Source organism: Ochotona curzoniae, unplaced genomic scaffold (assembly GCF_017591425.1).
Source record: "Ochotona curzoniae isolate NIBS_2020 unplaced genomic scaffold, NIBS_Ocur_1.0 scaffold_3835, whole genome shotgun sequence".
Lineage (NCBI taxonomy): Eukaryota > Metazoa > Chordata > Mammalia > Lagomorpha > Ochotonidae > Ochotona > Ochotona curzoniae.
In genome coordinates, this window is record NW_024467114.1 from 13,232,639 (window position 1) to 13,245,623 (window position 12,985).

The following is a 12,985-nucleotide window of genomic DNA, read 5'->3' on the forward strand; positions in this document are numbered from 1 at the left end:
AGGATACTGAAGAGCCAGTCTTCTTGCCTGAAGCTTGGGTTGCATTGCTGTTAGGGTTCCAGGCCTCACCATAGTCTCTTACTGAATGCAGCCTCGTTAAGTGCAACCAACACTGCACTTCTCCGTTAAATTGCGCACAGCTAACTCCTGGCTGATATGAGCCAAAGTGAAATGTAATTACTTAAAATCTATTCCTCTTGGACTAGTGGCCCATCACAGACAGATATTAACACGTGTGAAACAGCTTTATTTATTCAGTCTCTATTCTGAGTAAATATGCTGAATACCAAGTGTATTTAGTGAGGTCTAGCCAACACGAACAATACATAAAACTATTCTTTGTGTTAACTTAGTTTTCAGTAAATTGTCACTAAGGCTAAGTCAATGCATTTCCTCCTTCTGTCATATGGGAATATTTATAAACGGATCTTCCGAAGTGTAATGTATATGTCTTAATAATCAGTAATTTTCAAACGTATTTATAGTTTTGCAAAAGAGAGGAAACAATGCCTTTCCAATAATAACTGCTAACCCTTACACCAAAATGGTTATAAATGTTACCTATAGATGGACTAATTAACTCTTTGCTCTGAATTTACAGAATCAGAAATAGAAGCACAGAGAGATTTCTCAACTAGTGCAAGATCATATAGTTATTGACAAAGCTAGATTTCCAATGAAAAGTCCAGCTTGAATGTGATTGTAACCACTAAGCTGGCATTTCTCAAATCCCTTCTAAACTATTATAAGGCAGAAACCATATCTCAGGCAGAAAGCACAGTAACTATTACATGGTAAGGATTGGTACCAGAGAATGCAGAATTATACCTTATAATATTTCTGTCTTATTTTATTTCTTAGAAGGAACATGACATCAAATGATACACATTTTTTCAATAGGAGAATCAGTTAATGGTGGTTACAAGACTTGCCTGCGGTGATTTGGAAACATTCGGACAGCAGGGACAGGTACAGGTGTCTGGCTGATCTGTTCTTGGCTAAAGCCACTAGAGGATGCGTATTCGCAGTGACAGCTGAAAGTGACTACAAGATAGAAATGACTAGGAGACAATTAGTGAATCCAGAGGGAAGTGACAGAACACGAAGTGCTTGGGGGCGAAAGGGGGTTGTGAGTTTCTGTCTTATGGTAATAGTTTCACTGACAACCTCAGCTCAGAACAAAATTAATGTTAGATTTTAAGTGATATCTTGAAAAGATTTTATGATTCAACACTGAGAATATAGTTGTGGGACTCTCATAGCAAAGTGGTTATAGATATTATTAATATATTGTGTATTTCTCTGTAAAATCAGTCAAAATCAGACAGGATAGTTTTGGATATTTTCACCATAAAGAAATGTTAAATGCTTGAAGATATGGATATCTTCACTTTATTTGGACACTATCCAATGTATGCATGTGTGGAAATATCACGTAATAACTGATATATAAATATATATATATAGAAATATATATATATAATATGTCCATTAAAACATTAATTGGCTGTACCAAAAGATGTCATCAAGTCCCCACAAACGTGAAGAATTATTATTACAAATTCTTTGATTAAATAATAGATCTGTTGTTATCCATTCATTTCCCAGTTTTTAAAATGTTTGCCCTCAGGGCTGGTGCCATGGCATAGCGGGCTAAGGCTTCATCTGTGTCACCTGCATCCTATGCTGGCTGTTTTTCTCCTGTGCCTGCATGGGAGACATGGAAGAAGTCCCTGGCTCCTGGCTTTGGATCGGCACAGCACTGGCTGCTGCGGTCACTTGGGGAGTGAATCATCAGATGGAAGATCTTTCTCTCTCTCCTCCTCCTCTCTGTATATCTGACTTGGCAATTAAAATAATCTTTAAAAAAATAAGAATTTTTCTTTATGAAATTGTTGGAAAGATTAGTCTTAAGGTTGGATTCATAATGTCTCATTAAAAGTTGGCCAGTTATAAATAGGGTAAAGATATCTTTTATAAATTTGGAAGAAGGGTGTTTGTCTCCAGGTGTATTTCCCAGTCTCATTTTTTGCTGTAAGCATGTAGTAATTTGTTGCTTCTGAATACAGATAATGCATTGCAGCAACGTGGAAACGAGAAACAAATGGACAAGAAAACAGTGTTGTATAACTATTGTCAATGTCTTTCTCCCCTATCCCACCCCTTCGGGTTAAACAGTCTAATAGCTTTCTTGACCCCTATTTGCCAAATGAGCTTTCAATTTGTTCAAGTAGGATCTGCAGCTTTGAGAATGTGCTGTTTCTTGGAAAATTTCCTACCCCTGTCACCACACTTCTTTGGTGTTTTTATTTGTTTCTTAAAGGGTACAACTTTGGTTAGCTGCAAAATTTGTCTGTACTTCTCAGAAATTAAAGTGAATCTTCCCAAGTCAGAGAACAATAATTCTATTTGGCTTAATTCCTGTGATCTGCAGGGGAAAAAAAATGGCACAAATGTGAGGAGAGTAATGATTTGTGGAAACCTGCAGGAGGCCTTGGTCCTTGGTCCAGGAGTACTATTGCTGACAATTACACAAATACTGTTCCTATGCAATTATCCCAGCAATAACCGAGAGCAAGCAAAAATTATAGAGGCGATTTTTGCCCAGAGATTTCTATGTAGCACTTTGTTTGAATCAAAATGGCTATCTTTAGTTTTTTCTTTTCTTTAAAGAAAAAAAAATCAGTCAACTCCTTGGAAGAATATAATTTTCTTCCATCTAGTTTTAAATGGCATTAGCACAGCAATCATATGTCAAAGTGAAAGATAAACATGCTTGCTCCTGGGTGCATAAATGGCTAACAGACCAGGTAATATGAGTACCATCTCCCGGCTTTTGCATTTCCAACCACATTAACACTGTACCATGTAGAGTTATGATTTTTTACATTGTTTTCCTTCTGCGAGGAATGGTCAGTTTTCTATTAGAAATACACTCTTTACTGTCAAGTTTTTTATTTGGATATAAGGGCACAAAAAAAATTCTATGTGTTTTTAAATCTTACCATGAATACTGCATTTTATCTGTTTGCTTCATTTCTTCATTGTCACCACTCAACTAGCCCTAATTGAAACTGCATTTTCTCCAGGTATTAAAATTCAGGCCATGATGTAATACATTTTAGCAAAACATATTGGGACATTTTTGGTGTGTTTTTGTCTTTGCATTTAAAGATATAGAAATTGATGGTCATAACGTGAAGTGTATTGAGAAGTATCAACTTACAGGTCCATTAGTTAATAACTCAGGCAGTCATTTAAGCAATAACTAAATATATCTGCAAAATGAAATGGAGGAAAATAAACATGTGCATAGCTAATCCACCTCCACTGGCCCCTTCCACAAACATGGTATCGGGACAAAGAGAAAGTGAAAAATACTTTTAGTGAAACTGCCTTAGGAAATTGTTCAGATTCTATTTGGCTGAAATAAGGCAAAACAAAGCAAAGCCAGAGCTGGACAAACAAGCCTGTTTTTCTACCCATAATATGTTAAGTGTATGATGGATTTCACAGAGTTTTGGCTTCATTATAGTTTTAAAGAATTGACATTCCTGAGGATTGAAAATTTTGTTGCATTTTACAAAATAGTTCATGTATTTTGCTACATGTAGAGGGAGGTGGTGAGCCTAGTTTTGTTATTATATGTAATTGTATACACAGACCTATTATAAAAACCCAAACATGCTACAACATTTTCAGTTTTTAAATGTTGGAGCAAAAATTTTCTGACACATCAGCATTTGTCAATAAATGCTTGCTGGTTCAATTCTATTGGTGTTAGTTTGGCTCAAAGCCGGGCCAGCCTCATGATTGCTTCATGTATGTGAAACATATCAGATTGTTGGCATGAACTGAGATGGGTATTAAAGGGGTGGGCTTCTCAGTAAACTTTTTGAGAGTACTAATTTAGGTTTTATATGGGAATACAAATCAAGCTATCCACCCAGTTTTCTTTGTGTCTTTCAGTCTTTCATTTAGTCTGTCTTCTTGAATGTATCTACTGAGCAGACTCATCAGGCTAAGATGCTGCAGGAAGGGAATCCATTATTTAGAGTTGCAGTCCACTTCTGATTTTTAGGGTGGGTTCTCAGTAGTTTTGACTAGTTACTGGTTCAAAATTGCCATCACTCTCTGCTGAGGGTGTTTCCTGTGTGTGGGTGTGTGTGTATGAAAAACTTTTATCTATTATTTATTAACTTTTCTTTCAAGAAATTATTTCATTTGACTATGGAATTTGGAATTGAATCTCAAAAAAAGCTGAGATGGTCTTATGAATGGCCAGAGTGTTATTTTAATCCACAAAGTTCTAAGGCACTCACAAGGTGCTTAGGGTAAGAGCTGTGCTTATTGAAAAGATAAGCTATGGAACCCCAGGAACTGATACAGTGATAGAGGAAAACAGACAATATATTCAAAAATAAAACAAGTGCGTGTAAATATTTGATCCTGTCATTGCTTTGGTGTCAGCCTTGAGGCAGTTGGGAGGATACCGGAGTTGTATAAAAATTCAACAATAGCCAGAGGCAGTCCTTTAGTCTAATGAGACAGATGTGATTCTAACCTGAGGATGATACACTCATCAGGCAGGAGAGATGTGGACCATATGGTGTGCGATCAACTCACATCCATCAGGATGAGCCCTTCGGTGCTCTTCCGATTTGAAATGGAAGGTGTTGTGCTGATGGGATTGTACGTGTGTTCAGGTATATGTAAATATGCAAAACGAACAGCTGTCCTCAGCATCCTGAATTATGATGCCTAAGTATATTCATAATAAAAGACTCTTATTTGTTTTCTTCATGCTTCTACATCCTTTCTTTTGCTCACAATTCAGGTACAGCAATACAAAATTTTGGTAGAAAAGCCTCTAGACACACCTGTTTAAACATTAAATACATATAGAACATGGTTGGTCTATATCCTACACTTTTTTCTCTTTTTCAATTCTAAACCCTCCTGTTCTCTAGGAAGACACATTACTTGAAATGATATCCATTGTTCACTGGAACAATGGGGTTTGTGATAGTATTTGAACAAAGATGAATGTATTTAAACTAAGAGGGAAATAATCAAGACTTTTGCTTTCTGGGCCCAACGTGTTAGCCTAGCAGCTAAAGTCCTTGCCTTGCATGCACTGGGACCCTATATGGGTACTACTTCTAATCCCAGCAGCCCCACTTTCCATCCAGCTCCCTGCTTGTGGCCTGTGAAAGCAGTTGAGGATGGCCCAAGGCCTTGGGACCCTGCACCTGCATGGGAGACCCAGAAGAGGCTCCTGGCTCCTGGCTTCAGATCAGGCCAGCTCCGGCTGTTCATTGTGGCCACTTGGGTAGTGAATAATGGACATAAGATCTTCCTCTCTCTCTCTTCCCTCCTCTCTGTATATCTGACTTTCCAATAAAAATAAATAAATCTTTTTTAAGAAAAGATTTTTACTTTTTAGCTTCAGCTTACATGTTTTTCCTGATCTCATTAGCATTCTTGAGAACATTGGATTGAGAGCAAGTTGCTATGCTCTCCTGACTTCAGTGGGCCTCATGCCCTTTTGGATTAGAACACACCGAGATGCGATAGGAGGGAAGGGTAGTGCATGGACAGCTGTGTGCTAGGGACCCTCCAGGTCAACTTTGTTTCTGATAAAGGGTGGGTCCTCCATACAAAGATTGAAATGAGTGAAAAGACAGTAGGAAGCTCCCATAAGAGGATGTGGGAAACCTCTGTTTTCAGGGTCAGCAATGAATACTGTTAAGTTTTTGGGGGTTGGGGAAACTCACAGGCAACAAATAGAGTGGAGTCAAGGGGGAATTTTTTTTTTTTATTATTTTGGCTCAGCACTCCACTGGAGGCTGCATTTGTGAATCAGCTAGGAACTGTTTTGATTGATACAGTCACTTTGCTTTCAGTTCTGATGCTGAAGTAATGTGTCTTTGATGGATGTGTAAGGAATTCACTTAGACATCTCTGAAAGAAGATACTAGGCAGAAGATACAACATGATTTTGAGTCATCCTGGTGCTACAAAAGAGCTGCCATGAGCTGCTGAGTAAAACACAGCAGACATTGTGTAAAGAGACCAAGCATTATGTCACAGAAGCACCTGCGTCAGTACTCAGGCTGCTTGCCTTTGAGGGCTACAGGGAAGGTTTCCATCTGAAAGGAGAAAAGGCGAAGTTTCCCAAGGCCAAAACACTCCGGGTTGTACAGGCTTGGAGTAGAGATGTGTTGACTCTTTATTCCAGACTCCCCAACCTCCTTTGTTGATGCTGTTGTTCCTAGCAAGGACCTCTGCTAGAATTTTGTCTATGGTGTGTTTGTTGCTACTTGAACCTTTGCACTTGCAGCTCCTAAATGTCAGGGTGTGCCTTCTTCCTGTTCTTTCTGTGACTGCTCCTTTTTTGTTATCCTTCAAAAATATGCCTTAAATCTAATTCTTGGGGATGCGTTTCATAATGAAGCCGCTCCTGCCAAAGATTATGTCTCTGCTTATCCCTCCATCTGTATTTGGATCACAAGAACCTGGTTTAGACTACTGTGAAATTGTACACTGTTTTGGTTGGTTCTGCACCTGACTCCTCATTCCCCTCAACTAAGGGCAGGGACATGCTAATGCAGTGTGTTCTTCCCTTTTCCCTTCAGTCAGGACAGGCCAGAGAAGGGCAAGCAGCAGATACTCAGTATAAAATATGCCTATAGATCCTAAAACAGAAAATAGACTGGTTCCATCAGAGGGAGTATTTATTTCAAAGGTAGAACAACTGATTGCAACAAGACTGTGTTCTGGGTGTCTACTGCTGTGTAACAGACTGGCCCTGAACATGGGAAGTTGACACCACAATAATCTGCCGCTTAGCAGTGTTTGGAAGTAACTGCTTACCTCTGCTCCAAGTGAAGTTAGCAGGAGTCCCTCTTGGCTGAAGCTAGAGGATCTCGTTCCAAGAATCTCACTCATCTGGCTGGCGCTTTGGCACTGTTTGTCTGCTGGGAGTTCAGCTGTCACTACTGACTTGGCTTTGTTTCATATGGGCCTCTCTACAGGGTTACTTGTACTTTCTTATGCAGCACAGTTAATAGCTTCCAAGAGGGCATGAAAAGGTAGAAGTAAAAACCAATATTCCAGGCATGGGCTATAACTAGAACAGACACGCCCAACATTGCCATCCAAAATGAATTCCGCATCTTTACAGGGGCATGACACCAATTGTTAAAGATCACAGGAGTTTTGAACAAGATTGGAAAACTCCAGACTGCCACATGATGCTTCACTAATGAAAATGCATGAAGGCACATTAAGTGGAGAGAGTCATTTTGTGTTGAACTTTTAACACTAGTGTGGTAGTTAATGTTTATTCCTTATTCTATGCAAGACAGTAAGTCTGAAATTCTTGGGTAAGTAATTTTACTCAATCTACAAAGCTTATGAGTTGAGCATTTGTCATTGTCCTTATTTATAGTTGAAGAAACTGAGATACAAGGAGATGCTGTAACATTCTCAGGACACAACTGTTAGATAGCAAAAACAGGATGTGGATCAAATATTCTACAGCAATCTGTATCAAATATTCTGTAGCATTATTCATGTGTGTTTGTCCCTGGTTTTTACTAAGGTTTAAAATGGCATGCACTGTAAATTTTGTCGCTTCCTAATGCAGGCCTAGACTGAAATATCATGAACACCGCTACTTAAAACCATCATAAAGAAACAAGAATGGTACGGTGGAGGGATGCGTGCTTGGATTCTCTAACTGACTTGACCAAAAATCCTTTGCAATCCTTATAATCTTGGGTAAATTACTGACCTTTCCCCTCTGGGCCGGAGTTCTTGTTTTATAGAATAGTGCTAATGGTAACCACCTTTAAGAGTTTTGAGGACAGAATAATATACTGTGTGTAATGTACCTAGCAGTAATAGGTTTTCAACCTCTGTATTTCCTTTCATGATATTTTGAGTGTTGCACAGAACTAGTGCAGTACAAAGCATTTTCTTCTCAAGTAGCTGTTACCCCATAAGACCAGGACAAATGTCCAATGAAATTCCTCTGTTGGATCACTGTGTACAGCTGTATAAACTGCCAACATTGGCTTTCAGTATGTAGCAGCATGTTGGGTCCTGTAGCAGATTTTGTACCAAGGGAAGGGATACAGAAAGCCAATTGCTTCTTTCAGATTATTCTTTCTGGTTTGTTCTCAGCTTTGAATGTACTTAATCTTCTTTGCATAGGGCATTAGCCCTCTGCCCCCCACAAAGACCTGCCATAGAAAGTATTCAAAGAACTTCTCATGCTTAAATAGGCTTTGTTATTAAAATTTCTCTTCTGCCCACCCTGATTCGATACTTTCTTACTAAAGGATGGGGCAGATTTTTATTTGAAGTTCATATCTGAGCAAGCACTTTTATTTTCAGTTCTTAAATTTCTTTATATTTTGGACATATTCCTTACTATCAGTTTTCACGAGACATACTTATATTTTATTTATTCCAGTTGGCATGTTGTCTGCATTCTCAAGAGCAGATATTAACAAGTCTTTATGGGAGTTAGGATCATCTGCAGGTAACAGAGATGAAATTGGCAAGTTTTTCAGAGTGCTTCTTTCATGAAGCCACTGGACATCCTGTTGGCCTTGGAGAGTCAGAGTAACTATGATTTGGGGATGAAGGCCCAATAAAGGGGTAAGGGTTCAATTTCATCTTTTTAAAGTCTGAGAGACACAGAAACCACTGAAACCTGACTTACTGTGTAAGAAGTCCAGTGAGCGTGCTCCCAGTTGGTCTCTTTCTCAGTTTATTGAGTTCACTGGGTTCACTTCTTTTGAATTGGCTCCATACTCAGCTGGATTCTTACATCTCGCAGGCTCAAGTCACTATTAACCCATGCTTTTTCTTTTATGTGGTTGTTACTGATATTTAGTAATTTGTAGTAACTTCATCTTATTTTTTTCTTTGTTTCATCAGCCTATGGGAGATTTTAATTTTTTTTAAGTTAGAATCAATTGATTTTCTTTTCCTTCTTATTTGCTTTACATACTGTTTCATAGATGATTTTTTACACCTTTTACCTATTATTGTTACATAATTATCTTTGCGTGTTTTGTTTTAGGAGGTATAGTGAGCTGTGGAAAAAACTTGGAATAATGACTACAATATTGGGATCTAATTTTGCAACATCAGCATGTGCATGAAATATCTTCATTATTTCAAAAGCATGTCTCTTTTTCCTGTTTACGTTCATTTGTGTCTGAGATCAGTGTTCACAATTTCTCCTGTTTTAGCAAGCTATGTTTTTGAGTAAATGGTTTTTGCTAAAATTCACAATTACTAAACAAACATCACAGTAGTTGTATCCTAAGATTAAATTTGGAATACATTCTTTCAACTCCTGTTTTCTAATTCATTAGACATAATGATTGGCATGCGTGAAGAACACTCACTCTCACTCTGTGTTGTCCTTTATCTGAGTTCTCCAACACTTCTAATACTTAAATCTAAGCTTTCCTGCCTCAGATGTCATTAACACATTAAGTGTTGAGTGAGAGAGAGAAAGATTTGGTTTGGTGTGGCCAGAGCCAAGTGTAGCCCCTACTGACTCAGTTATACACATTTAACTCATCCTTGTTCTCCAGATCAATGCTACAGAGAGGGATTTTAGTCATGAAAACTCATCTACATTACTGAGCGCAGAAGGAGCCATCCTGAGGCCACCCCATTTGAACTGGGAATGCCATACTGGACCAGTTTTTAACTTGCTTACCACCTCTGGTTCCTCGGCAGTGATTTCTGGAAGTGTTGGTTTTTCTAAAATCAAAAGTAGGCTGACATCAAAGATGACAGGATTGATTATTGGCACATACCTGGGAAGGGGAAAAGGGTTCGTGAGAGCGCCATCTTCACTCTAGGTGTTATTTATTGGGACAGTGAATGACTGTTTCATTTTGGTGTCTCAGCTATGAAGCAGGATTGTACATGAAAGGCTAACATAAGTCACTATGGAACCTGTTGAACACCTGCCCAACTTCAACTCACATAGTCAAGTCAGGTCATATTGAGAAGCGGCATACATCAACCTATAGTATTATAAAAGCAACTGTAAGTTTTAAAGAGTGATTTTTCAGGCCCAAGCTTCTTGCTTTATGAAAATATAGACAGTCGTAGGCCTGCTGTACTGCTTGGTAGTTGAGACCTCAAACATTGCTAATATTTGGAAACCATGGGAGCTGAACATTAGCCTATATGAAATATGCTGTCAATCTAGAAAGATGGTGATCAGATTTTTATGGCTGTATCTGATGTGATAAACTACAAGGGAGGACGCTCTGTGGTCACAGGATTGCTTTAATTTCAAAATCAGCCACTTGCTGGAACCTGCATTATTTCTGCTGCGCTCTCCAATTTTGGTAGGTTGTTGGCAAGTATTTATTACCCTTTACTGCTGTGTGTTAAGTCCCTTTTCTGAGGCAATGGGGCCCTGAGGGAATGTCAAGGAGAGAGGGGGAGTGAAAGGAGGCTTGGATGAGGTGTTTGGTTCTATAACTTCCTTCCAGGCCATTAGTTGATCTATTGGATCAGCTTTTCTCAACCTTTTGTGTAGAACTTTTCTGCCAGAGTTGTTGAATTATGTGCAACCATTTTCAGCAAGCTGCTGGGGTCAGGGGGCTTTTCCTTGGCATTTAGCTCCCACATACTTAAACAAAACCTCAATTTGCTAAGGTTTTTAACACTAGAAACCTGTCCTCCTTATCCGATTTTATTATTTCTTCCACACATTGCTATTCATAACACATCCAGCTGCAGGTTATAGCCTTTTGGCTGAATTTCGCATGCTAACCTCTGTTACCTCTCCTAGGGCTGAGGAAACAGGCCCCTCTAGATTGAAATATTAATGATCACAAGTACAACAGCAACCCCTCTGCTTTTCAAGTAATGCAATTCTAAGCCGAAGGGCAACAGCACCAATTATAACTACAGGGATCTTATATACTCTCCCAGTAGGATACACAGATGCACACACAGGGACTCCACTGGGTTCTGAAACTTGTAACTCGATGCTTCCGTGTGTTTCTCTGTTTTTAGGCTCTAAAAGAAACAAATGATTCTAGCAAGGAAATTTGGTGAGTGAGGGAGAACTGTTCAAAATTGCTGAGCTAGTTGTGTTGGAAATCACCCTTAGGTGCATAGTAGGGTCCTCACAGCTCTGCCTATGCCAGTCAGTGTTAAGATGAGGGAAGCTTGTATGACTCACTTGTGTCTCTGCTCTCTCAATTCCTCCTCTTTCCTTTGGGCTCTTTCAGTAATTAGAATAGTGTACCAGGGAATGTAGTAGTAGCTTTTATTTTTTGACTCAGCCATCACCTGAGATTCAGGCCCTCTGCCCAGAGACAGTCAGCCCAAGGGTGGAAACAAATGAGCAAAGATTAGAACATGGGCTGATCATATGGTGCAGGAAGCTGCCTGCGGAAACCTTTGAACAGGCCACTTCTTGGGAGCCTGACTTTTCTGCTAGACTACTCCTTTACTCCAGGCTGAGAGTCCAAAGACTTGGAGTATTAGAGGGCATAATGAGGTTCTGTAAAGGTCTGTGAGTTCTCAACAGGAAGGAAACAGGAAAAAATATAGGACACCAGGAAAGGACAAATTTAGTTATTTGTCCCAAAAGAGAGCAGTACCAAAAGAGTAAAACTATAGGAAATGGGAGAATAAAAGTATTTGACAAGGAAGGAAAGAATAAAGCAATGATTTTTGAAAAAACAAATAGTATGAATATTTAAGGTGTACATCATGTCATAATGAAAGTTACTAAGTCGAATATGTGATTCAACACCCAAGGAGAGTTATAGATAATTAGGGCATTAGCTGGAAACCTGTAAGGTTGAAGTCATAAGTGTAAGCTCTGGACATCTGTTAAGTCATGATCTTTACAACAATCCCGTGAGGAAGGTAATATTTCTTTTTACATTTTACAGATGAGGAACTGGGACACAAAACATTGAAACAGTTTGCTCAAGATTACCCTTTTATACTGAAACATTACACCTCAGCTTCCTCTCTAGAGGCACAGAGCCCTTTTTAAAGAAAAGGCTGCAGCAGTTGGAAAGGCCAGATGGAAAGTATTGGTCATCAACAGTCTACAGGATTGAACCAGGCAGGGGAGCTATTGCCTATTCCAGGCAGACGAATATTAAGAAAAGTACCTCAGCAGGAGGAAGGTCTTGCAAAAGTAGGCCTGTGTAAATTCAATATCTATAGTAGTTAATTTATTTTTGAAAATTAATTATATTACCTTTACTGAATTCTATACATCTAAATTCAGCCCCAGCGATAGTAAAAGGGAGTTGTTGCTGTTCTTTTTAGACCTTCAGTGCCTTAAATATGATTTTCATAAATTCTTTAGTAATGCATGCAGCCCAGTTTTTGAGGAATGTAAACTGGAAAGCTTTAAACTAATTTTAAAGTGAATGTAGTTAATGCAATAATAGTCAGATTATACATAATGTGAATAGGAGCACTCATTGTATATACAGTGTCTAGTATAAGCCCAGTTTCACAAAAAATGTGCCTCTGTATGTGCACATATTCAAAGGACAAGTGAAGATATACTTCCAGTTGTTTTTGGTGACTTCTGCATACTTTGATTTAAAAAATTACATGTATTCTATCTGTAAGCACAAACGATGTGTATTAGAATGAAACTAAACTCAATATCACATCTAAGGAATGCTGAGGTCAACACTAGCTCTGCTTGATTCCAGCTTTCTGTCACCGCATGTCCTAGGAGGCAGCTGTTGATAACACATCTGGCGAAGCCTCTGTTACCCTGAAGTTAATGGGAATCCTGGACTCAGTTCCTGGTCCCTGGATTTCTCTGGTCAGTGGGGCAGGGAGCCAGTTGAAGGCAGCTCTCTTTCTTTGTGTTTTCTCTGACTTCCTGTCTATCTGTTTTCCTAAAGAAATAAATATGTAAATATACACAGAAATAGATAAAAACAAAAGG

The 12,985-nt window shown here is 38.8% G+C and overlaps 1 protein-coding gene across 1 annotated transcript in view; it reads left to right on the forward strand.

Annotated features, from left to right (window-relative positions):
• Positions 1 to 12,985, forward strand: part of NXPH1 (neurexophilin 1) — a 246,766-nt gene that overhangs the window by 100,294 nt on the left and 133,487 nt on the right. The window lies entirely within an intron of this gene.